The sequence below is a fragment of the Desmodus rotundus genome, chromosome X (assembly GCF_022682495.2).
Source record: "Desmodus rotundus isolate HL8 chromosome X, HLdesRot8A.1, whole genome shotgun sequence".
In the NCBI taxonomy this organism is placed as follows: Eukaryota; Metazoa; Chordata; class Mammalia; order Chiroptera; family Phyllostomidae; genus Desmodus; species Desmodus rotundus.
This window is the reverse complement of record NC_071400.1, coordinates 4623135-4650956: the sequence shown is the minus strand read 5'-3', so window position 1 is coordinate 4650956 and position 27822 is coordinate 4623135. Positions and strand designations below refer to the sequence as shown.

The window sequence follows — 27822 nt, the reverse complement described above, 5'->3', positions numbered from 1 at the left end:
ATGGACTATCCCATTCACACCTTCTTCACAGGCAGTGCCAAGAGTCTGGTGAGTCCATTTAGTTTTTAGTTTAGATGAGACCGTTTCATTCCTACCCAAGTCAATTAGGCCTCAGACTGAACAGGGATGTACTTATCTATTGGACAGCCTGAGGCAAAATCACTTTATCTTCCAGAGCTTCAGCTTTCTAACTGAAAAATGGGGCTCTTATAGCTTGGAGAGATAAACTAGTTGTATATATGACCCCATTCAGCTTGTTATACAGATGAAAATGCCAAGACTGAAGAACATTTAAAAATTAAATAAAATAAAACACTGGAAAGGGACCAACTTAGTCTTGGCATATAGTATACATTCAGTAAATGCCAGTTCTTTTCTGCTCCATTTAAAGAACTCTTAACAGGAATGGGTCTAAAAGCAAGGGGATTCCTAAGGTTGCATCCAGTGCCATTCTTGCATACTACATTGTCTCTAGATTGCTATCAACCCTAGTCAGCTAGACTATGTACACATCTGGCTCGTTCTAATCTCTGGGTCTTTGGACTTTCTTTGGTTGACTCCTTCCCATTCTTTAGCTTAAAATATCCTTTTCATAGAATGAGCTCTCTGTGGTTGGAATCCTAACTAAAATAATTCTTCTTACTCTTTTCCCCTCACATACTCAGCACCCTGCTGATTTCCTTTATGGTACTTCCCATCATTTGGAATCATTTATTTTTGGTCAATTTACATGTTTACTGCTGGTCACTTCCCTGGTTTTGGACACTGCATTTTGTGTTTGGGAACTCTGTGGAATAAACAATAACTGTGTTTTATTAATTGATGTATTAGCTAGTGCTTAGCATAGTACCTGGCACATGCTAGAAGATATTAAATAACTTTTAGTGGATAAATGACTAGTGTCCCTGATAGAGCATAAATCAGGATAAGAGGAGTCAATATTACTGGGGTCAATATTATGATCAGGTTGAAATGGAGAAGTTGAAGGCATGGAAAGGTTAAAGAGCTGTTGTGTTGGATGGACATGAAGCTCCAGTAAGAGCAGAGCTCAGCCTCTGTGCATGGAAAGACCATTAAGTGAGGGAAGTTGAATAGTTGAGTATGGGAAAAAATTGTCTTATGGCCCACTTCTTTGGACTGCAACACCATCAAGTGTAAAACAAGTTATAATCTTTGCCCTGCTTACATTACAATACTGTTGTGAGGTCTGATGTAATAATAGATGTGAAGGAGAAAAGTAGGATGAGGAGGGAATTCAACAGTGAGTGGCTTATCTGCTACCACCCCTGCCCAGGCTTGGCATGAGATGGCCTCTATAACCGCCTCCCCAGCCTCTGGACTGCAGAGTCATTGTGAAAGGGAAGTCCCAGTGGCAACAGTCTGGACTTTTAGCCCTCACCTCCTCAGTTGCTCAAGAATGACAGTTAGCTTTTGCATCAGTCCCTCTGCACCATTCTGCCCCACCACCCCCAATACTACCTCCGCAAAGCCTATGTGTGGCAATTTCCAGGCTAGCATTTCACCACCACGGTAGCCATGGTTTGGTCTCCCAGTTTCAGGGACCCTAGGGTGGTGATGGGAGTGGAAAAAAACAGGTTCCCTGGACCCCTCAACATGACACATGGTCTACTAGGTCTGTCTGAGAACATGTCTGTCAGACTATCCTGCCATCCCCTCAACTACTTATACTTTTGGAGGGTTAGGTTAATTTGACAACTTAGGTTGATTTTCTTAGGGCCCAGTATTGGAGAATCAGCTTAAATTAGGTCATATCCCATAACTGGTAAATAGAGTAGAAATTTTTAGGTTGAGCTATATGTACTTCTACCTCATTCTTATTTCATCACCTTAATGACAAAAACCACGTTGATCATGTTGGAAGGTGGGAAAAGTGAAGACACTCATCCTTGGCAATGTCCTTTTCCTATCATTTAATCCATTTAACAAACACCTGACTACTTACTGTAAGCCAGGTCCTTGTGTAGTGAGGAATATAGCCAGATAAACAGAGTGTTCCAATTAGCCCAATGTGCTCATCACTATGATAAGTCCTATAAGCTACAGTGGCAAAACAGGAACGATCATCTTTTTGGGGAGGGAAGGAAAAGTCTCACAAAGAAGATGTGAACTGAGACTTTAAGGATAAATGTGACAATAGTGGGCACTTTACAGGTACAGGTGGGAAGAGCATCATATGCACTCTAGAAGAATATCCTCAAAAAGGATGTATAATTATTTTGATATATGAAGCATACAGATAAGTTTAGGTGACTAAAATTGTGTATGGTTTCAGTACAACATTTATGTTGAGGGGTGGCAGGAGGTGAAATTTGATAGATCTGCAGGTCCACCTCACTGAGGCCCTTGAATATCAAGATGAGTTTAGAATTTGTCCCCAAAACAATGAAAAGTTATTAAAGGTAATACTAAACTCCATTTAGCATCTCCCCAAAGTATTTGTATACAAAGCATATTTTCAAAGTAAACCCAGATTCAAACTACCAATCTGATAAATGTGTGTGTAGTTATGGGAGCAACAGGACCAAATTTTTGGAACTGAAGCTATGCTGAAAAATGTAAAATCTATATCTACCATACTTATGATTACCACTGCCTAAAGACATAATTGTACATTTATGAATCAAAGAGAAATAGACCACTCTTATTTTGAATATGTGTTTCTAGAAAGGAGCCCAAACTTTTCTTGAAATGATTAAATATTGACCAAAAAGGAGAAAAGAGACAATTCAGCAGAAAAACCAAGATTCTGCTAGCAAGGTTGCAAAACAACCCTGAAGTTCTGTGCTTGCTTGATGTGGAAGAACTGGAACTTGGGGGAAGAGGTGCAGATACTGGATGGCAATTAATATTTTGACCCCTACCACCCCATATTTTCACCTCAAACATATCTTCTTTGTGTGTCATTTTATGCAGTTTTTCTGTAGTTATTTAAACCTAAAAAGTGGAATAGTTTCAGCCCAAGCCATGAAGAACAGAGGGCAGTGTTATAAGTTGAATTGTGTCTCACCCAAAAACTCATATGTTGAAGACCACAGTGCCTTAGAATGTGATTGTATTTGGAGACAGAACCTTTAAAGAGGTGGTTATGTTAAAATGTGACCATCAGGATGAGCCCTAATCTAATATGACTGTTGTCCTTATAAGAAGAGGAAGTTTGTACATATAAACAGACACCAAGAATGTATACATGCAGAGGAAAGGCTATGTGAGGACACAGTGGGAAGGTGGCCGTCTATATGGCCAGAAAAAGGCCTCATGAGATTAAAGTGCAGACACCTTAATCTTGAAGTTCTAGTCTCCAGAACTGTAAGAAAATAAATTTATTTCTTAAGCCACATAGTCTGTGGTATTGGTTATGGCAACCCTAAAAACTAATACAGGCAGAAACCATTTTTTAGTCCATGTCCACTGATCCCCCTGTCAAGATACCATGAGTCCCTGAAAAAAAGAGTCCTTCTTAGTAGTCGGGTAAGGTTTCTCTCTTCCTCTTTAACCACTATGACCAGGTTACCTCATAGGCAGCAGAGTTTAAACAATGAGGCCAGTTTTCTGTGTCTTCTACTTTATGTCTGGACAAGGTGCAAAGTAATTTTTTACTGGCATATTTTTCCCTTCTTTGGTGTCCCCAGAAGTGGCCCAAGACAGTATAGCCCTGGCAGGAATATGACAGGTGGGAAGCCCCACCAGCTTTTAGGTAAAGCCAATGGAAAGGCAGAAAATACCTAGATTTTGAGTCAAGAGACCTTCAGTGTTTAACTCTGATGGTAACTAATTGTGACTATTTTAAAAATCCCTTACTCTCTAAACCCTGACTTTTGCATCAATAAGCAAGTGACAATGTATATATCACTGGTCTCTTATAATGAGTAAATGCAATTATGTATAAAAGCTGATTATTATACATTCTGGAAGAGCTGAAACTTAGATAGTTATTATGAAGATGTGCCAGACCCCACAAGGGGTACACCCTTTATCCAACCCCATCTCCTCTACTTCCTCATAAAGAGGCCAAGTTAGACCAAACTTGATTCTGTTTGGAAACTTACCTAAACAGAATCAACAAGAAACACATGAGCTCAGACCTTTTGCAGAAAAAGTTGAGCCTGAAAAAAGAGTTTGGACACATTATTACTGATATGACAGGAATCAGATGTGTCCCAGGTCTCCACCAAGAGACCAGGTCATGTCCCAAGTTTCATCCCTAGGAAGACATAGCAGAAATGGAATTTGGTATATGTTGTAAATTGGCTGAAGTTACTGTTGCATTGTCATAACAGAGAGAAGGTTGTGGGGAGTTCTCCATGGAGGCTAAAGAAAGAAGAGACCAAAGCAAAAGAATGTATCGATGTGGCACTGACACTCTCCAAAGAGAGACCTTTGAGTACATGGCTCAAACTGTGCCTGAGAGACAGAAATCTCCCAAAATCTAGAGAGACCAATTCATCCAGTTACCTAGCTCCAGGGGTGTGTCCCAGAAGGACATCCAAGCCCTTTTGCTTTAATCCTCTGTTTTTCAAACTCCTCTTTTGCACTCTGGTCGGCTTCCCTGTTTGGACTCATCCTACGTCAGAGCAACTTGGTTAAGTAGCAGGTTGGAGTAATTCAGCTTTGTTTACAGAGAATGGAAATCAGTTCCCCTGTGCTTTTTTAAAGTATATTTTATTGATTATGTTATTACAGTTGCCCAATTTTTCCCTCTTCACCCCCTCCACCCAGTACCTCCCTTCTTTCCAGCAATCTTCCTCTTATTTCATGTCTGTGGGCTGTGCATATAAGTTCTTTGGTTTCTCCCTTTCCCATACTGTTCTTAATCTCCCCCTGTCTATTTTGTGTCTACCATTTATGATGCTTATCCCCTGTACCTTTCCCCCCTGTCTCCCCGTTCCATCTCCCCACTGATAACCCTCCATGTGATCTCCATGTGATTTCTGTGATTCTGTTCCTGTTCTAGTTGTTTGCTTAGTTTGTTTTTACATTCAATTGTTTGTGATTGTGGATTTGTTACCCTTTTAATGTTCACAGTTTTCATCTTCTTTTTCTTAGATAAGTCCCTTTAACATTTCATATAACAACAATTTGATGATGATGAACTCCTTTAGCTTGCCTAGGGAGCACTTTATCCACCCTTCCATTCTAAATGAAAGCTTTGCTGGATAGAATCATCTTGGATGTCGGTCCTTGCCTTTCATGACTTTGAATACTTCTTTCCAGCCCCTTCTTGCCTGTAAGGTTTCTTTTGAGAAATCAGCTGCTAGTCTTATGGGAACTCCTTTGTAGGTAACTGTCTCTTTTTCTCTTGCTGCTTTTAAGGTTCTGTCCTTATCTTTAATCTTGGGTAATGAAATTATGATGTGCCTTGGTGTCTGCTTCCTTGAGTCCAACTTCTTTGGGACTCTCTGGCCTCCCTGGACTCCCTGGAAGTCTATTTCATTTCCCAGATTGGGGAAGTTCTCCATTATGTTTTCAAATAAGTTTTCAATTTGTCACTCTTCCTCTTCTCCTGGCACCCCTATGATCAGATGTTGAAACGTTTAGAGTTGTTCCAGAGGTTCCTGAGCTTTTCCTCATATTTTTGAATTCTTGTTTCTTCATTCTGTTGCAGTTGAATGTTTATTTATTCCTTCTGGTCCAAATCATTGAGTTCCGGTTTCCTTCCCTTCACTGTTGGTTCCCTGTAGATTTTTCTTTATTTCACTTACTGTAACCTTCTTTTCTTCCTTTATGTTGTTGCCATATTCATTGAGGTGTTTGAGCATCCTGATTACCAGTGTTTTGAACTCTGCATCTGATGGGTTGGCTATCCCCATTTTGTTTAGTTCTTTTTGTGGGGTTTTGTTCTGTTCTTTCATTTGGGCCATATTTCTTTTTTTAAATTGTTCAAGTACAGTTGTCTCCATTTTCCCACCACCACTTTCCCTACCCCACCCATCCCCACCTCCCACCCTCAATGCTGCCTGCATTTGGTTTTGTTCATGTGTCCTTTATACATGTTCCTTGACAACCCTTCCCTTTCTTTCCCCCATTATCTCCCTCCCCCTTCTCTCTGGTTATTGTCAGTTTGGTCTTTATCCCAATGTCTCTGGTTATATTTTTCTTGCCATATTTCTTTGTTCCTTCAATTTGGCAGCCTCCCTGTTTTTGTTTCTGTGTATTAAATAGAACTGCTTTGACTCACTGCCTTAGTAGGGTGGCCTATTTTTGAAAAGGTATCCATCCGGATGAATGTGTCTTCTTTAAATCCTTGGTTGTCAGACTTCCACACAGTTCAATTTTCTGACAATTCTGGGTGTTGTTTTGAGATTTACTTGTAATTCTTTTTGTGGTTGCATGATGAGGTGGAGCATGTCTACCAATGCCTCCATCGTGACCCAAACTCCTAGTTCCACCATGCTTGACCAACTCTGAATGAGGTTTCTAATCTCTCCAAGCTAAATTCAGACTGTGAACCCATGGTGACCCCTGTCTGAGGCCTACTTATGCTAGGGGTCTCTCTCTTGGTAGTAGCATTTGATTAATTGGTGAGGCCTTATTTGGATTGGTTCTTACCTAATTCTGAATTCTGCCCACTCTTCTCCCTAAATTTGCTTAACATACACATACACACACACACACATCCAGGGTAGAAAACATGTGGTTTGGAAGCAGCATGTAGTATAGGTTAAGGATTTAGGTGGACAGTGAACTCAGTATGCTAGTTGTGAGATGTGGCAACCAAAAACCAATGCCATCTTTGGCTGCACTGACAAATATGCAGTGTCTAGATCCAGGGGGTTGACAGTCTTGCTCTACGTAGCAATGGTCAGACCACAGAATGTTTTCCCTCATGGGTACCACACTCTGAGAGAAACTTTGATAAACTGAAGCAGCTTGAAACTCCACATTTCCCTAGAGGTGACTATGGGTTCAAAGCTCCCCCTGGAGCAGCCTTAGCTTCCAAGCTCACCACAGCCCAGCCCTGCCCACAGCCTAGCCTCAAGCCATATCAGGAAACTCTCATCATTCAAAGAGCCATGAGTTCTGGAGAATTTTGGGCTTTGTGTTCTGCCTCTCAACCTTTAGGGTCTTAAAATCAGTTCAAGTGAAGGTCATTCTATTTTGCCACAAAACATCATAAATAGCAACTATCAAGGCCACTGCCACCTACCACAGCCCAAACTATCTTCTGCATTTAGACGACTTTTTTATATCCCAAGCCTAGGTGAGTCTCTCACAGTCAAACATGGAAAGAATGGAAATGTGAATAACAGAGGATATAGAACAGATTAAATAGATTACAAAAATTTTTGGACTCATCCTCATATAACTGTTTGAAGCATTTCTTGCTCAGTATTATGCTTTTCCTCATAGTGGATGGTGTCTTCTCAATAGATCACTGAAGTGTGATAGATCACACTCTGGGACACTTTATCCTCCATTTCATGTTTTGAGGCTGAAGATGGATTCTCACTGTACAGTATGACAGAGTGGCAAGCATCCTTGAGCATGATGTTATTGCCTTCTTTAAAAGAGTAGGTACAGCCCTGAGTGACGTGACTCAGTTTGTTGGAGCATCGTTCCTTAACCAAGGGGTTGTGGGTTTGATTCCCAATCAGGGCACATACCTGGGTTGTGGGTTCAATCCCCAGTCAGGGCACGTATAATCCCCTGTCCAGGTGCATATGGGAGGCAACCAATGAACATTTGCCTCTCACATCGATATTTCTCTCTCTCCGTTCCTCTCTCTAAAAAGCAATGAAAATAAATGTCCTCAGGTGAGGATAAAAAAAGAATTTTAAAAGAAAAACAGAGTAGGTACAAAAAAGTCTGAGGTGCTTTTGTCATCCCTGTCCTTATATTTCCTGTTGATGTGTTTTGATATTATTCTTAGTCTTATTGATGTTGTTGCTCTTATTATAGATCTTGATATTCTTGCTATTGCTGTGAGTTTTGACATTGCTAATATGTTGCTCTCACTGGTGTTGATAGTGTTATAAAGGAGTGCACAATCCTACTGAAATTCCCCAAGTTACAGTTTTCCTAGTTTCTTTGAAGACACTTGGTCTATCCATCACATGTTTTTTCTGGCTTTCCTAGAAGGATTCTGGTAGTGAACTTGTCCATGAGATAGAGGGGATAGTCTCTGCCTCATTGTTTGCTAAAAATTAATGTTGAAGTGCTATATCACCCATTCAGCCAGTGCTTCTATAACCAACTTTATTTCATAAAGGAATAACTTTCAAGCAGATTTTGACCCTAAAGCTAATTAGAGATAGCCTTAGGATCTGAGTGTCTCCAGGAATATGAGAGATCCCTTCGTATTGGTTCTGGTCCTTTGAATGAGAGCAACTGCTACTCACTCTTTTTCTTTTCTTTTTTTACTTTTTCATTTATTGATTTTAGAAAGAGAGGGAAATGGAGAGTGAGAGAGAGAAAGAAACATCAATTTTTTGTTCCACATATTTATGTATTCATTGGTGATTCTTTTTCTTTAAGATTTTATTTATTTTATTTTTAGAGAGGGGAAGGGAGGAAGAAAATGAGGGAGACAAACATCAATGTGTGGTTGCTTTTTGAGCGCCTTCCACCGGGGACCCAGCCCACAGCCCAGGCATGTGCCCTAGACCAGGAATCTAACCAGCGGTCCTCTGGTTAATAGCATGGCACTCAATCTATTGAGTCACACCAGTCAGGGCTCATTGGTTGATTCTTTGTATGTGCCTTGACTGGGGACTGAACCCATAGCCTTAGTGTATTGGTACCATGCTGTAACCAACTGACCTACCCGGCCAGGGCCTACTCACCTTTTTTCTGTTTCAGCCTACCCAGTGGTCCACCAGCCTGACTACCTCAAGCATTTTGGTTAAGGTACTTTCATCTGATAACACATAACTATCTGTTACTGTATATTTATATATGTGGTCATTCAATTGTCTGTCTCCCCAGTTAGATGGTAATGATTTTTATGAGGGCAGGTGTTATCTCTCTTTTGTTCAACATTATATGCTCTGGACTTTGGAAGACCGCAAGTGTTCAACAAACAGGTGAATAAAAAAATGAATGGATGCTAAGAGAAGTCCACTTGCCTTTTAACATTCAAACCACTAACACAAGCTAGTGTACATAGGTATTAAATGACATTTTCTTTATAGACATCTAATGTGATTCAAAAAAGACAAACTAAAATGGGAAAATTGTCAAAGAATTTGAACAACCATTTCACAGAAGGGGAAAAACCAATGGTTGTTAAACATACGAAAAGATGCCCAATTTCACTACTAATCAGGGAAATGAAAATTAAAACAATAAAAAATACTATTTCTGATTAACATAATTGTAAAGTTTAATAATTTCAAGTTTGGCAAAGGGTTTAAAAATAGGTCATCTCAAACACTGCTGGTGGGAATATAAGTTGGTCCAGCCATTTTAGAAGTAAAACTTTCAACATATACTAAATTTTAAAATATGCATCCAAATTATATGATTTGCTTTAAAATAATCCAATTTGTATTGACGGGTGGAGTATAGATGAAACAAGGTTGGCCATTGTTGATAATTATTGAGGCTGAGTGTTAGGCATCCCACGACCCACTGTTTCCTCTGCTGGTATCTATCCTAAAAAAACATTCCTACAAAGGCCACTGTGAAGCATTTTTTTTTTTTTACTGCTGTTTGTAATAGTGGAACTTAAAAACAACTTAAATGTACATCAAGAGTGACATAGTTGAATAAACAAATGGTGCATCGGTACTACATAATACCATGGATCAATTAAACAGAATGAGAATGTCTACATATCAAAGTCATGTTTTTGATAAAGAAAAGCAAATTGCAGACTAATGTATACAATATGATACCATTTTTCTCTTTTTATTGAATTTATTGGGGTGATACTGATACCATTTGTATTGAAAATAAACATTATACATACATCTAAAACTGATTGTGTTCCAGTTAAAGGTGAGATCATATGGTATTTGTCCCTCACCGCCTGGCTTATTTCACTTAGCATAATGCTCTCCAGTTCCATCCATGCCATTGCAAAGGGTATAAGCTCCTTCTTTCTCTCTGCTGCGTAGAATTCCATTGTGTAAATGCACCATAGTTTTCTTATCCACTCATTTACTGATGGACACTTAGGTTGCTTCCAGAACTTGGCTATTGTAAATTGTACTGCTGTGAACATTGGGGTGCATGGGTTCTTATGGATTAGTGTTTCAGGGTTCTTAGGATATAATCCCAGCAGTGGAATTGCCAGGTCAAAAGGCAGTTCCATTTTTAGTTTTCTAAGGAAATTCCATACTGTTTTCCACAGTGGCTGCACCAGTCTGCAATCCCACCAACAGTGCACTAGGGTTCCCTTTTCTCCACAACCTCTCCAACACATGGGTTGGAAAATGGGTTCACAAGAAATGTGTACCTAGGCATGATAAAGCTATGTGAGTGCTACCAAAGAAATGTGTTTGTTGATTTGTTTGTGATGGTCATTCTCACTGGTGTGAAGTGGTATTTCATTGTATAAACCTTCCTTTTTCTAAAATACTTGTTTTCCTTGCTATTACAGATGTGAAACGTGCCCATACTAGAAAATTTAACAGTACCTAGAACAAAATATATGTAAAGGAGAAAAAAATCCATAATTGTACAACTACAATTGTATGTGGTTGCTAAGAGGCAACCACGATTAACATTTTGGTGCATTTTTCCAGCCCCTTTTCTGAGTATAAATACATATCTTTATAGCTACTAGTTATCTGGCAGTAAAACACTTCTTTAAAAACTCAAAGCTTTTGCTAGTTTCACATTAAAGGGATTTCCCTCATTCTACTTTTGTTCTAATTTATAATAAGGAACCAGTTTAATCTGTAGCTCTTTAGGAATATATGGGCTCAAAATGCTTTCACTTACACACTGAGAGAATTCAATTCTGCCCTGCTTTGGAAAGCCCTCATCAAAGATTGATCCTCTTGTGACCTTCCTCCATGGGAAGTTGCCTGACAGGTAACTGCTTTTATATTAAAATCATAAAGATTAGCTCATTCTGTAAATTGGATGTCATTCTGAGCTGCCTACTACAATATGCAATCAATCTGCTCATAACATTCTGATAAGGATGGGGTGACTCACTAATAAGGTAATTGATTATTTAATTGAACGTTAGTTCAATTATTTATTGCACAAGCTAAAGCCTACCCTGTGGACTGAGATTATTCATTCCAGATTCAAGTAACTTGACCTGTTGTCAACCAGTATTTATTTAGGTTTGGAAAATGGGTTCACAAGAAATGTGTACCTAGGTATGATAAAGCTATGTGAGTGCTACCAAAGAAATGTGTTTGCTCTTGAAAATGTTTAAATGGAGTTGAAATTATATCTATCCCTGAAAACTGAGACCAATGAAAAGATATTGGCTCTGGTTGGTGTGGCTCAATGAATTGAGTGCTGGCCTGTGAAGCAAGGGGTCACTGGTTCCATTCCCAGGCAGGGTACATGCCTGGGTTGCGGGCCAGGTCCCCAGGAGGGGGCGTGTGAGAGCTAATCACACACTGATGTTTCTCTCCCTCTCTTTCTCCCTCCCTGCCACTCTAATAATAAATAGATAGATAGATGATAGATAGATAGATAGATGATAGATAAATCTATCTTTAGGAAAGACATTGGCTTCTAATATTCCATGCTAACTGCATTCAAATTGTTAGATATCCTGGAGCGTTTAAGTCACTTTTTGTGGAAAACATAGGACTTTCAATTAAACCTCTAAATAGAGGTATAGGTACAGAAAAATGGAAATAAAATGGTAGGGAGAGAGCAGCATAAAGCAAGACATATATGCTGGAATAAACCTAGTACATTAGGATAATTGAGTGCAACAACTGCTAAAATTAAAAACAAGAAAAAAATGGATGGTTATTTAGTATAATGGCTCTAGAATTGGACTACTTGGGCTCAAACCTTGCACTTTTCAAACAGCTTTGTTTGCTGGGGAACAGCACCAGAATGTTACCTGCTATTGGACCATGGTTCAGCAACCTTGGTACTTGAGTTCTGGCTAAGAAAGAATTCAGAGCCAAGACTCAAATAAAAAAGTTTTTTTAGAAAGTCTACCCAGGGGTATAAGAAGTGAGCCATGGAAGTGATCCAGCTGGGCTGCATGGGCTGAAGAAATAAGTTACAGAGGTAAAAGAAGGGCCCTTGGAGCTTAGGAGAAAGAAAGTAAGTATATATGGATGCCTGGGGGAAGGAGAGGGGAATGGCTTCAGTGTGCTTCAAAGACAGCATGTGCTGGGCAAAAAGTTGGTGGGAAAAGAAGTGGGTGGGGAAAGGCAGGGGCTAGTGAAAGAGAGAGAGCCACTGGGTCCTCTCTAAAATCAGGGATCTTAGGTATGGTCTCAGGGAACGATCTCCAGAGAATATTCATCAGCTTTTCCAGGTGTAGCCTTTCAGGGTCATGGTCTCCACTGATTGGTTGACATCAGGATAGGGGTCATTAGTCAATGCATCAGGTCCTGATGTCAGCCATGGCATCACCTGTCTGGTTTTGATGCTTTTCTGGGCCTGGAGTTGAAACACAACTGAGACCTAAATGTTATTTCTAGTTTGACCAAAACCCTGTCTCTGTGGTCAGTAGACCCAAGGTTTTGTTGCTAAGACTAATGTGTTTCAGAACCTCATTGTCTTAAGGGCTTAATACTTGGAGTGGTTGTGGAAGAGCTTGTATGGAAGTCATATGTGGCTATTCTCTGGCCCCTTTGCTTCTCTTCTAAGGGGGTCTACCACATGACTAGCAACATGCTGGGAGAGGAGAGGTCAGGGGAGGGTCTGAACTGCATGACCAGCAATATCAAAGGCCAGGGGGTCTAAACTGCATGACCAATGATATGCTAGGCAGAAAAGGTCACCCTGGGGGCAAGGTCCTACCTTATATTGTCCATTGCTTGACACCTGGGGCTTTCCACCCTTGGTGACCTTCAGTACCTGGCCTATTATCCTTGTTCTGCTCATGCCTGTCTAAATGCCTACTACAGTTTAACTTTGGACAAACAACCCCTCTGGGCCTCATTTTGTTACTTGTTAAAAAGCATAATAATGCTAATGGTGTTTTGTGAGACTCTAAAGGGAATACACACACACACACACACACATACATGTGTATATATGGCTTGGTACCACATAAGGACATGTGGGAGTTTCAGCACAAAGGAGATGAGATCTCTTAGAGACAGAAATATACACAGAGAATGATAGAAACACAAGACACAGAGAAAGAGCATTTAGAGAAGAACAGTAGCAGATCTTTGAAGCTCAGTCTGTGAAGTTGGGAGATACAAACAAAGAAAGTCAGTTATCAAAGAGAAGCAGCTAAAGGCAGAAGAATGCCTTAATGTCACTGAACAACTCAGGCTTGCAAGGGTTGTTTTATCTGACAGGGAAAAATAAATCAATTCTTTGGTACATTTCCAGTTCCTGGAGCCCTAGGCATAAATACTACTCAACTAGCCTTGTACTTCTGAGAGGCCTCTCTTCCCCTGAAGCCCTATTTTGCTCAGTAAGAATGACCTTTGTTGACATTTTGGCTCAGAATGTAAATGTGTCACACTTGTCTGAGTTCAGTGTGGCTCCTCTGCATTTTAGGACCCCGAGTCTAAAGAAAATGTACCAGAAATGAAAATTAGCCGTGGCTGATGTGACTCAGTGGATTGAGTGCTGGCCTGCAAACCAAAGGGTCACTGGTTTGATTCCCAGTCAGGGCACACGCCTGGGTTGCAGGCCAGGTCCCCAGTAGGGGGAGCGCGAGAAGCAACCATACAATGATGTTTCTCTCCCTCTCTTTCTCTGTCCCTTCCCTCTCTCTGAAAATAAAATATTTTTAAAAAGAAATGAAAATTAACTATGAGGTATTTTTAATGAAGATGTTGTTGATGAGTCTTCAAAAAGCTTGAGGCTTTTGTGTTCCTTTGATTATATTTCCTCACAGGAACTGGATGGGTGGCAATACTATTGAACTTGGAATCCTGCTCTGCATTCTTCCCTTAGCTGGGATGGGGGGAGGTCCATCTCTGAATCTTTGTTTCCTCTTCTACAAAACAAGGAACTGAGTTCACCTCTTAACTTACCTCCAAAGGTTGTTGATGATCCCAAAGGTTGTGAGAGGACTTTGTTCATGGGAAGCCCCATACATGTGAGGAAGTGGAGTTGTGAGGCTGATAATTACCAATACATTCACCCAGATAAAAACATGGGAGCAGAAAGAGTACTATTTGGAATAAATATGAGCATTCTTGTGTGGTTTGAGGCTAATGTGTTGTGGCCTGCATGTTTTCAATGGAACTGCAACCATCTCTGAAAATATTCTGGAGGTCAGTGGATAAATATGCTTTGGTGAACAAACATTTTCTTCCCACCCAATCTCTAGGTCTGGAGCTAAAGTAAAAGCCAAAGCAAACAGGACATAGTCTGCATATTGATTTACCTGAGGCTGGTCCAGATGTCTGGAATCTGTCTCATTTTTTAGTTACTTTCTCCACATCAGCCCCCTCCCCTCCATTTTAATCAACATCAAGAGATCTAGAAGGCAGCAAATCAGAGTTTGGACCCCGTTCAGCTTGGGTTTACATTGTGCATCTGGGCAAGGTTAAAAATAATTTTTGTCATATTTTGGCCTGTCTGACAAATAAACTAAACAGCTTAGTGTGGAGGGTGGCAGGGAGGCTCTGATAGCCTAGATAATGTGTAAATAGAGAGAGTTAAAGTCCAAAGTACTCTGCCTGGCAGACAAAGGATGTTATAGTCTTCATTTAGGTCTTACTCCCTCCTCCACCCCTAATCCTTTCTCTGAAAATGCCATATCTTTTCCCCAAATCTGTGTCTTAATGCTTGCTGGTACCTTGGCCTGAAACCATTTCTCCTTTTCTTCCTTCTCTGACAAGTAAATTAACTTATATCCTTGGGACCCAGCAATTTCAATATGACTATCAATGCTCTAGTAACATTGGGTTATAATTATCATATATTTGTCTGTACTGACAGAGAGACTGGGAGCACCCTCTAAGTCAGTATCTATTCATCTCCAGGTCATAACACTATCTATAGCACAGAGTAGTCACTTGGCATTTGTGAAAAGAAGAGGAAAGAGAAAGGGTATAAAAGAGGTGAGAAGAAGGAAAGCTGCCTAGAAGGAACCCAGAATTCCAAGTCAAGTGATAAGGTTTGAATTCCAATACAGCCACTTTGTAACTGAGTGATAAAGAAGAAATTACCTTTTTAAGCCTCAGTTTCCTTATCTGTAATATGGAGCTACTTATCTCTAGTCCTTTGTGTTTCATTCACTTACTCCACCATGGAATAAGGAAGGGAGAAAAAATAGGAGGTAGAGGTGGAAAAAAAAAAAAAAACAACACAGAGACATAAAAGAAAACTACCATTTGTGAGGAAGGGGATCAGTTTAAGTTTGTGGTTAAGTGTACCCCTGGTTGTAGGAAGAACAAGGACCACTAGAGGACAGTGTTACAGCAGGGAAAATTTCCCCTGTAACAGGAAACAGCCACAGCTGCATGGGCCAAGTCACACAGGAGACAAAGACAGTACTGCTGGAAGCTCAGTCAGAACTTAGTTTCCTGTTAAGTTTGGTACATCATATCCCAGGTGATTGACACTATATATATGCATCGCAACTGCCTAGTGTTCACAGCTGGAAAGAATGATTCATTATTTATTGGTTAAAAATAAAGCCACTCTTTATGAAACTGTTGGTTTCTGTTGCTAAATTACAGTGAGTCCGAATTCTCACAAACATTCTTGAATGTCACCTTTCTACCATCTCCCAGCAGGGTCCAGGATTTATATTCCTGTCTCTTAAGCTGTCCCACATCACTGCCCAAACACTCAGTCCCTCCTGAGCACCACTCCCATAATTCTTCCAAAAAGCACATCTTGGTTTACAGTACTACCTGCTCAGAAACCACCAGTAACTCTTCACTGTCTACAGGAGAAAATTAAAAAGCCTTAGGCTGGTATTCAAGGTTTACTATAATCTGCTCCCAAAGAACCTTCACTTGTCTCGCTCCCCATCCTTGCATCAACCTCCAAGAAATGGCCGTGCTGGACTGCTTCCCCAGTGTCTGAACATACCACCTCCCTCCATAGTTCTATTGGCTTGACTTGGCTTCCTCCATTGGAATCTTCCACAAGATGAAACTCAGTAATCTTTAATGGCACAGTTACATAACACTTTTCCCATAGAAGCTTCCCTAATTCCATGAGTTAAAAGTTACCAAAAGCTAGAGACTTCTCTGTGATTTATATAAACTTTTCACTTATATTAGATTTGCATTATTCATTATCTTATTCATTTATTCTTTTGCTTAAAATGTATTGGTTGAACCTAATCAACACAACAAACAAGCAAGCAAAATAGAACCAGAGACACTGAAATGAAGAACAAACTGACAGTAACCAGAGGGGAGGGGAGGGGATAAGGGGGGAAAATAGGGGAAGGGCCATTAAGAAACATGGACAAAGCCAAAGAGGGGTAGGATCGAGGGTGGGAGGTGGGGGTGGGTGGGGCAGGGGAAAATGGAGACAACTATACCTGAACAACAATAAAAAAAACTATTGGTTGAGCATTTATTATGTGCCAGATGTCATGTAAAAAGCTCAGAAATCACCAAGAATTTGTCATGCTCTTCCAGGAACTAAGTGTCCACATGGAGAATGGCAGATATATCATACCATACCATATTAGTTGTGTACATGTTGTGTGATGATAGACGTACAGGGTTACACAAAAGGACTGAGAAAGCTAGGTTAGAGCAAGCCTACAATGCCAGACAAAAGAGCTAAGATATGAAGACAAGAGAGTGTTTCTTTGGATTAATGTTCTTCAAATATTTAGTATGCCAACATGTATTTGGTGAATCAGTCAATCCAATGTAAAAATGGATCATTTGAAAGAATTTTTGAACTGGAGAGACAGAGCTGAGGATTTGTGCGTTAGGCCAAGGATTCCAGATGAGGTGAGAAGGACAATTTACAGTAAACATTCATTTCTCCTTCTACATGTGAAATTGTTTGGGAGCAAGAATTACGCCTTATATAATTATGCCTCATAGCACCTGCAGTAAGTTCTTTATTATTGGAAGTTTTGGCATTTGCAGTGTTCCAGTGTTGGAAGGGACCTTATGGAGTATCTAGCCCTTGTTCTACAAATGAGGGAGAGGAAACTAAGAAATGAAGTGATTTAGTCAGAGTCATCCACCTTATTAGTGTAAAGTTAAAACTGGGAATTCAAAGTTCAGTGTTCTTTTAACTCCTCTACATCTGATATTTCAAAACAGTCAACAGGCCTCACTGCAGCTGAGTAAAGATCTGACATATATATCCAGCATGTTGGTTTCAGAAATACCACTAAGGAACATCCAGGTCTCATTGTATACATGGGGAGACTGAGACGCATGGAGGAAAAGTGACTGGCTCAAGATCACAGATCTCGTGCCAGATCTGGGGCCAGAACTCATTAGATACTTGTTGAGTGTAATTGAACAAATTCCCTGTAATCAAGGAATCATGTCTTACATCAGCTAGCAAGTGATTACCCTTCATTTTAGAGAATAAACAGGCCCCCAATTGACATCATTTGTCATTTAGTCTTAATCTCGAACATGTATACTTTTGTAAAAGTCTTCTCATAGTCTGGAACATTTGCCTTAGCAACAAGCATAATAACCAATGAGCTGCTCTAAGACATCTAAACAATTTGTAACTACCCAGAGCAAATTTTCCCCCCTCCCTCTGCTTGGCTTTTCTTCTTCTTCCCTGCTACCGCCAAAGGGAGAAAGAAAAGAAAACATATATAATAATTTCCAGACAGTGTTTTTTTTTTGTGGAAGTTGAAAGGCTGTTTTTCACAAGTTATGGGATCAGAGAGCATTGAGGCTGAGTTGGGCAGAGGGAGAGTAACTAGGCACTAGGATCTACCAAGCCTGGATGTTCAGACAGTGGGTTGGAGTAGAAATAGAACTGTTTAAAAGGACAGGATTTGGGACACTGGGTGCCTGCTATACAAGGCCCAGGAACTAAAGATACATTTTTTGTTTTTTAAGGAAATCTGAACCACATTCTCATCACAGTTTGACACAAGCACCACAGGCTGAGTTATTCCAGCCAAGGTGATAAAACCTCTCTATGGTCTCTAAAAGTAAATAAAACGTGAGCAAGATTTATAAGCAGGGTCCTTCTTATATGGTTGATAAGGTAGCTCTGAAATCCCACAAAGTTCAGTTTATAAGGGACCTTGGAAATCAGTTGTCCTGTCCTATTTCATAGGTATTAATCTGAGGGTCAGAGTGGTAACAAGATGTACCCAGGCTGTTACTATTGTGTTGCAGAGAAGGTACTAAAATTTGGGTACTGATTCCAAGCTGGGTGCCCTTCCATAACACCAAATGCTGTTCAATATTCTTGGTTTTGCCCTAAACATTATGGGTAGGGAGACATTTGTGGGTCTGCAAATACCTTACTCTAGCATGTCTGTTCTGTTTCCTCCATCCTCTTAACAGATTTCCATATTTGTCTGGTACAGATGATTATCTTGGTGAGTTTCTGGACTTCTGTCATGATGCACATGTTTACACATGAACACAAATATATGTGTGGTGATCTGAAGGACAGTTTCCAGGGTAATTATTTTAAAGATTTTATTTATCTGTTTTTAGAGAGAGGAAGGGAGAGACAAAGAGAGGGAAGGAAACATCAATGTGTGGTTGCCTCTCATACACCCACTACTGGGGACCTGGCCCGCAACCCAGGCATGTGCCCTGACTGGGAATAGAACCGGTAACCCCTTGCTTCCCAGGCCAACACTCAATCCACTGAGCCACATCAGCCAGGTGCTCCAGGGTAGTTAAAACAAATAAAACTATATCCTATGATCCCCAGGTAATATTAAGGAATAAAATCTATGATATTCCCTTGGCACCATAGAAAAGGGTTCCCGAGTCATACATGTCATAGTGCATAGGCCTAGGGAGACAGAAGGAATGAACTGAATTTTACAGCAAGTCGATGAAGTTTTGGGGTCTCTTACCAAGCTCTTATAGCCAGAACAGATCATTCTATTTCCACCAGGAGGCCAAAAGTTCAGGTCATTATATAGATAAGTTCAGGACGATCCTGATTTCACACATTGTTTTTTGTTTTTTCAGTCCAAGTATTATTTTCCATGTCAGACTCCATGAATAGATACTGTATTTTTCGGACTATAAGACACACTTTTCCTATTACTTAGTTCTTTTCATTTTTAAAAAACAGTACTTAAGCACTTTATATGCACAAGAGGTTGCTTTCCATGCTTCTTTCCAAATGGTATCACAAATTTCCAGGTGTTTTCTCACCTATTGTTGCATTGGATCTTCTCAACCATGCTTAAATGTCAGTGTGATAAAATTGAGGCTCAATGTCTCTCACTGATATTTACAAATTAGAGCTTCAAGCAGGACCAAAAGTAAAGATTTACTAATTAGCTGCTGTATACAGCAACAAAAGGACCTGTGTGGACATGTGTGTCAAGATACATGTAGCACTATGGTGACAGCCTTCTGCCTCCATATGTGACTATGTGTGGGGTCAGCTACAGTGGATGGCCTGGGAAGCTTGATGAAGTTGACTCCAGTAACTTGAGGTTTTCCAAATTTAGATCCTCCTTCTTGCCAGGTTCAGGACACCCTTCAGCCACTCACAATCCAGAGTGAGAAAGAAGATAGTCCTCAGAGCTGGAAAGGAAAGTGGGATGGTTGGGATGCCTCTAGTGGCCTAGAACTCCAGGACAAACTAATGGGGTCTCCCCAGCCCACTGCCCCATTGGTTATCCCATTCACCCTTTTACCCCTCAAGAATTTTATAAAGAAGTAGAAAACCACCTGAAGTAGTGGAATAAGCCCTGCATAAGGAAGGATCAGGGCATATATCAAAAGTCCATATTTTGCTAACTACTCTAAGTACATTCTCACACTTTTATTTGGATTCTAACCCCAAAAGAGGGTATTTTGTTTCATTTTATTCTACTGAATTTTGTACTTAAGTAAAATGCATATATAGTAAAGTGCATTAATTTCAAATACACATTTGCTGAATTCTGGCAAAAAAAAAATATATATATATATACACCTAGGTAATCAATACCCAGGTCAAGATATAGGGCATTTCCAACATCCCCAGAGGCTCCCTTGGTATACCTTTCAGTCAGTACCTTCCTAGAGGCAACTCTTATTCTGAGTTAAATTACCATAGATTAGTTTTGCCTCTTCTTCATATAACATATGAATATATAATACCTAAAGTTTATATGAATGTATTAATACAATATATACAATTTTGTGTCTGGTTTCTTTCACGAAGCATGTTTTTAAAATAGTTTCATATTGTTCCATTTTATTAACCATCTATTGCTCTGTAACAATATTACCATAAAGTCAACAGATTAAAATAAAACACATTTATCATCTCATAATTTATGTGGGTCAGGAGTCTATGCATTCCTTCTCTGGGTCCTCTGCATCAAGGATTCATAAAGCTGAAATCAAGATGTTGACCAGGACTGGCAGTCTCTATTGGGCTTGACTGGAAAAATATTTACCTCCAAGATCACATGGCTATTGGCAGCATTAGGTTACTTTCAGTCTGCTGGACCGAGGGCCTTAGTTTATTACTGACTATTGAAAACATTGCCCCTCTCCTCACAGGAACTACTATAAAGGACACATGGGCAAAATCAAGGGGGAGGGTGGAGGTGGGGGAGGGAGGGGGGTTTGGCTGGGGTGGGGTGGAGGGATGGGGAGAAAAGGCATACAACTGTAATTGAATAACAATAAAAAAATTTAAAAAAAAAAGAAAACATTGCCAATGAAGCTATATAAGCATCTGCTTCTACTGAATACATCTCTAGGAGTAGAAACTCTGGTTTATAGAGCACACATAATTTCATGTTTAGTCGATACTCATATATGATTATTCTCACTAGGAATCCTCAATAGGGAAGTAGCTAGCACTATTGTTATTTTATAGTTAAGGAATCAGAAGCATAGAGAAGGAAGGTGACTTGACCAAGGCTCCAAGATAGTAGGAATCATCTAAGTCAAGATTCAAATGCAGGTCTTGCTGACTCCAAGACCTTTCATACCACAGCAGCATTTCACAGACTTCAGCCATCTGTATACTACCTTCATGATTTCTGCCAGATGCTAAGCAATAACAATCTATGAAGTCATGGTTTTTGATCAGTTACTATTTTTTTCCTACAACACACATATACACACAAACTATTAAAATTAAAAACAGTCATCCATGCACCACCTAAAATTATCAGCATACCACAGATCAGTGGTGCTTGTTCAATTTGGGAAATACTTGTCTGGCTATATATTGGAGCTGGGAATTGTATTCTTCTTGTCTGGAACTATCACCAATTATTTGTGTCCTTAGACAAGTTCCTTTCCCTTTCCAGAATCCAGTTTCCCTATATGTACAATGACAGACTTGGAGTGAATCATTTAGGGACACTTGCAGGTCTTCCTTGTGTTCTAGGTCAGAGATAGCAATAGACAGAAACAGATGACACATTGGTATACATCAGTAGCAGGATAAAGATGTTAAAGACTATCAGTTTTTCTCTCTCATGAAGTGGCGGAGTCCCTGGTTTCTGTCATCCACATCTGCTCTTTTGACTTGGAGCATGCACATGCATATACATTTCTCTGCTGAAGTAGACGAGGGATTATACATATATGTAGGTCAGAATGGGCATTTCTATTACATGGCACTCCCTCCCACCATCAACTGCACCTCACAATTCTTCCAGCACTCCAGCTTGCCACATGACTTCGGTCTTCCAGCTATTTTGTTATTTCTCTTTTCAGCAAAACCTCCTTGTGAATGCAGCAGTTTAGGGAGGGAGGCAAACGTGGCCATGAAGTAAGGCCTCCTTCTCAATGTGGAATCAGTTGTGTGAAATTGTTACTATAACTTTAAAAATATTACAAAGGGTCATAATTTTCAGTTCCAGATTCAGTTAATTTCAACTAGTTGTTATGATGATCTCCCTCCCCATGCCAATAAGAACTCTCAGTTTCAGAACCAAGATGGTGGTGGAGCAGGTAGAAGTTATACTCATGCCCTGCCAGGACCAAACTGGAATTACAACTAAATTATGGAACAATCATCCTGAATAACCAACTGAAGACTAACTGAACAGAAGTCTCATAACCAAGGATTTACAGAAGGAACTACATTGAGGAGACTGGTAGAAAGGGTGGAGATGCGAAAAGTGCTGGCCCTGCTCCCACAGGCTAAGGCTGCTGAGATTTCAAGGGATATATCAGCTGCAGGGTTGTCAACCACAAGCCAGGCTCCCCAGCTCAGAGCACCAGAGCTGGGAAGAGAACCCACATAACATTTGTCAATGAAAGTCAGCGAGGATTCTATCCACCAAGGAGAGGCAGCAGCCTGCTAGAGACATAGGCATCCTCTTAAAGGGCCAATGCACAAAATTTCATTCACAACGACTCACCCTGGGCTCCAGTGGAGGGAGGGCAGAGAAGAATAGAATTGCACGAAGAGAAACTGGGGTTTGTGGCTCTGGGGAGAGAGCTGAAGGGGCAGCCACCAGGATCCCTGTGCTGAGTCCCTCTTCCACACCCCAGATGCCATCTTTAGTGGGTGGAGCACTACCCTCTTTATGGCATCAGTCTGGTGAAAACCTATAGCCTCCCACTCTGGGCTGCCTCTTGCCCCACCCTGCAGAGTTTGAACCCTGCTGAGTAGTTAGCTGTCTTAACCAAGGTGTAGAGGTCTGGGCAGACTCAGGGAGTATCAGTGATTGAGTTCTGTGGGGTTTGGGAGGGGGCCATATTACCCATTTTCCATGAAACTGACTGGGGTTTCCCCCTCAAAGAGACCTGCTAGGCCCACCCTCTGGGCTCTGACCGCCTTACCTGCCCCACTCGTAGGGGCTCTTCCTTACAGAGGTAAAATCTGAGACAGACTGAGTTATGTGGCTCTAGGGAAGGGGACACACCTGCACCACTCCTGCGCTTGACCAGCACCTCTCTATCATGGGAGGTGCTGGTCAAACCCTAGTCCCACCCTCCTGACTCCCAACAACCAAACCCTACTGAGCTATGTCTCCTCTCAGCAGAATCTAAAACAGACTTAGTTGTGTGGTTCTAGGATGGGGGCCATTTTTCTCTCACACGACTGACCAGAGCAGAACCCTCCTTTCAGATGGCCAAATCTCGATCTCTTTCGGCCTGATAAACTCTGTTGGCCTCACCCAGATGACTCCCTGAGACCCTGCCCCAACAAAAAGGTGTGTGAGCACCCAGTAGGTGTCAGCTAGACTTGGTATAGCAGGGATATTTGCTGAGTGGTCTCAGACCAAGCACTGTCACCAAATTTAAACCTGTAACAGTCTAGTGAACACCACTCACCCCTACCTGGTGAGTCAATGGGAACCTATATCATGCAACTCAAGTACTGCCAGAGGCTCTTTCAGTGACTGAGCCTAACAGACAGCTAACAGGGGGAGGCAGGCAGAAGCAGATCCCAGGTTTCGTTAGGCCATTTGCTGACCTGTAACCAGGCCCAGTGCTTATAAAAGCTGGCCTTGGTGTGCATCTTGGTCCTTCCCATATGCACCCAGGCCCAGCAGAGGTAGCCACAAACTGTGGATCACTTGTAGAACCAAACAGGTTGTCCAGGGCCAGTCAGAGGCAGCATCTTACATTTGTCTGTACCCAAGACCCTCCCAAGAGGCTTAGAAACAACAAACCCACTAGACAGCTTCACAAATCAACAGGGCAGGGTCCAATTAGCTTCACAAGCAGCATACCCAAAGGGAGATCTCAGCAGCCACCAGACAGAGCAGAGGCAAAGTCCACTTCATGTGGCAACACCTGCACAGCAGTTTGCATGCTGTGTTCTGGGTTGAGCATCACAGTCAGCCAGCCCGAGGATCAATCGCATGTATGAATGGGCCAATAACAATCAAGACTCAATTACAACAAGAAGGCAAACATAACCTGCACAAGGGACATTCCTGGAGCACCCAGCTCAGGTGATCATGGAGACTATACCACTCACCCCACAGGACACCTACTACATAAGTCCACCCCACTAATACTGATAGTCATAGCAGATCAATTTAATACATACAAACACATACACATAAAACAAACAAATTTGGGAAACAAAGAAACATGCCCCAAATGAAAGAGCAGAAAAATTCTCCAGAAAAAGTTAATGAAATGGAGGCAAGCAAATTATCAGACACAAAGTTTAAAGCAATGGTTTAAAAAGTACTCCACAGCATGATAAAAAAAAAAAAACTATTAAAAATCAGTCAAAAACGAAGAATACAATATTTGAAATGAACAATACACTGAAAGGAATAAACAAAAGGTTGGAAGAAGCAGAGGATCAAATCAGCAATTTGGATAACATGATACGAAAAAATGTCCAATTAGTGCAGCAAAAAAGAAAAAACTTAAAAATTGAGGATAGCTTAAGGGACCTTTGGGATAACATGAAGCATAACAATATCCACATCATAGGGATACCAGAAGAAGAAGAGAGAGCAAGGGTTCAATAACCTATTTGAAGAAATAACGACCAAAAACTTCTCTAACCTGGTGAAGGAGGAAAATAAAAACACACAAGACCAGAAAACGCAGAGAGTCCCAAACAAAATAAGCCCCAAGAAAGCCAACATCAAGACACAACATAATTAAAACGTCAATGGTTAAAAATGAAGAGAGAATCTTACAAGCAGCAAGAGAAAGACAGTTACCTACAAGATGGCGCTCATAACACCTCTGGCCAAGATGGAGGCATAGGTAGACTCACTTTGCCTCCTCATACAACTAAAACAAGGACAACAACAAATATAAAAACAAAAAACAACCAGAACTGCCAGAAAATTGAACTGTATGAAGTCCGACACGCAAGTAGATAAAGAAGAAACACTCACCCAGACTGGTAGGAGGGGTGGAGACGGGCAGCCGGGCGTAGAGGACTCGCAGCAAGTCAGTGGCTGGAGGACCAGGGTGGGAAAGGTGCAGCTGGCGAACCTGGTGAGGTGGCGGATTGCAGACTGGGTGGTCCCACATTCACGTGCAGATAAACTGGGAGGAACAACTGGGGAGCGAGACAAACTGCGCAACCCAGGGTTCCACTGTGGGGAAATAAAGCCTCAAAGCCTCTAAGCCTCTGACTGAAAACACCTGTGGGGGTCGAGGCGGCGGGAGAAACTCCCAGCCTCACAGGAGAGTTCATTGAAGAGACCCACAAGGTCCTAGAACATACACATACCTACCCACCCAGGAATCAGCACTAGAAGGGCCCAATTTGGTTGTGAGCAGTGGCGGAAGTGACTGAAAACAAGCAGAGAGCAGAGCAAGTGGCACTTTTCCCTCTGAAACCCCTCCCCCACATGCAGCGTCACAATGCAGCGACGTGAGTTGCCCCGCCCTGGTGTACACCTAAGGCTCCGCCCCTTATACGCAACTGGCGCACCGCGACAAAAAAAAAAAAAAAAAAAAAAAAAAAAAAAAAGGCCCAAATGAAAGAACAGTTAAAAGTTCCAGAAAAAAATGCAGCTAAGCAACAGAAAGATAGCCAATCTATCAGATGCAGAGTTCAAAACACTGATTATCAGGATGATCCAGGAACTCACTGGGTACTTCAACAGCATAAAAAAGACCCAGGCAGCAATGAACTTTGCATTATGTGAAATAAAGAAAAATCTACAAGGAACCAACAGTGATGGGAAGGAAACCAGGACTCACATCAACAGCTTGGAGCAGAAGGAAGAAATAAACATTCAACTGCAACAGAATGAAGAAACAAGAATTCCAAAAAATGAGGAGAGGCTCAGGAACCTCCAGGACATCTTTAAACGTTCCAACATCCGAATCATTGGGGTGCCAGAAGGAGAAGAGGAAAAAGAAAAAATTGAAAACTTATTTGAAAAAATAATAGAGAACTTCCCCAATCTGGCAAAGGAAATAGACTTCCAGGAAGTCCAGGGAGGCCAGAGAGTCCCAAAGAAGTTGAACCCAAGGAAGCACACACCAAGGCACATCATTATTAAATTACCCAAGATGAAAGATAAGGAGAGAATTTTAAAAGCAGCAAGAGAAAATGAGACAGTTCCCTACAAAGCAGTGCCCATTAGACTATCAGTTGATTTCTCACAAGAAACCTTATAGGCAAGAAGGGGCTGGAAAGAAGTATTCAAAGTCATGAAAGGCAAGGACTTACATCCAAGATGACTCTATCCAGCAAAGCTATCATTTAGAATGGAGGGGCAGTTAAAGTGATTCCCAGATAAGGTCAAGTTAAAGTAGTTCATCACCCAGTCCTTACTTATTATCTGAAATGTTAAAGGGACTTATCTAAGAAAAAGAAGGTCAAAAATATGAACAGTAAAGTGACAACAAACACAACTATCAACAATTGAACCTAAAAAAACAAAAATGGACTAAGCAAACAACTAGAACAGGAACAGATCCACAGAAATAGAGATCACATGGAGGGTTATCGGCTGGGAGGGGAGGGGGGAGAATGGGGGAAAAGGTACAGGGAATAAGAAGCATAGTTGGTAGGTACAAAATAGGGGGAGGTTAAGAATAGTAAGGGAAATGGAGAAGCCAAAGAACTTACATGCATGACACAAGGACATGAACTAAGGGCGGGGGATAAACGGGAGGAAAAATATGGGACAAGTGTAATAGGATAATCAATACAACGTATTTAAAATTTTTTTTAAAGAATTATGCTAAATCTATTCTGCCTGTGCCCTATAAATGGAATAACAAAGACTGGATGACGGCACTTCTGCACCTCTGTTTACATGACTTACTGAATACTTTAAGCCCATTGTTGAACCCTATTGCTTAGAAAAAAAATTTTTTTTTCAAAATGTTACTGCTCGTTGAAAATGTACCTGTTCACCCAAGAGCTCTGATGGTGATGCCAATGAGATTAATATTGGTTTCATGTCTGCTAACACAACATCCATTCTGCAATCCATGGATCAAGGAGTAATTTTTATTTTTGTCTTATTATTTAAGAAATACATTGTGTAAGAGTATAGCTGCCATAGATTGTGATTTATCTAATGGATACGAGCATAGTAAATTTTTAAAAACCTTCTCAAAAGGATTCACAATTAAAAACATTCATGGTTCATACAAAGAGACAAAAATATCAACATTAACAGGAGTTTGTAAGGAGTTGATTCCAACCCTCATGGACGACTTTGAGAGGTTCAGCACTTCAGTGGAGGAAGTAACTGCAGATATGGTGGAAATAGCAAGAGAACTAGAATTAGAAATGAAGCCTGAAGATGTGAGTGAATTGCTGCACTCTCATGATAAACCTGTAATGGACGAGGAGTTTCTTCTCACGGTTGTTCAAGGAAAGTAGGTTGTTGAGATGGAATCTATTTCTGGTGAAGATGCTGTGAAGACTCTTGAAAGGACAGCAAAATATTTAGAATATTACATAAACTTTGTTCATAAAACAGCAGGAGGATTTAATAGGAATTGACTCTAATTGCAAAAGCATAATTTTAAATAGATCACATACTACAGAGAAATCATTTGTGAAATGTCAATCAATGTGGCAAACTTCATTGTTGTCTTATTTTAAGAATTATCACAGTCATTCCAACCTTCAGCAACCACCTTGTTGATCAGCCAGCAGCCATCAAGAGTGAGGCAAGACCCTCCACCAGCAAAAAGATTGTGACTCACTGAAGGCTCAGAAAATGATTAG

The 27822-nt window shown here is 40.8% G+C and overlaps 1 pseudogene; it reads left to right on the top strand.

The window, feature by feature from the left end:
- On the top strand, positions 1-27822 carry LOC139440554 (tigger transposable element-derived protein 1-like; annotated as a pseudogene).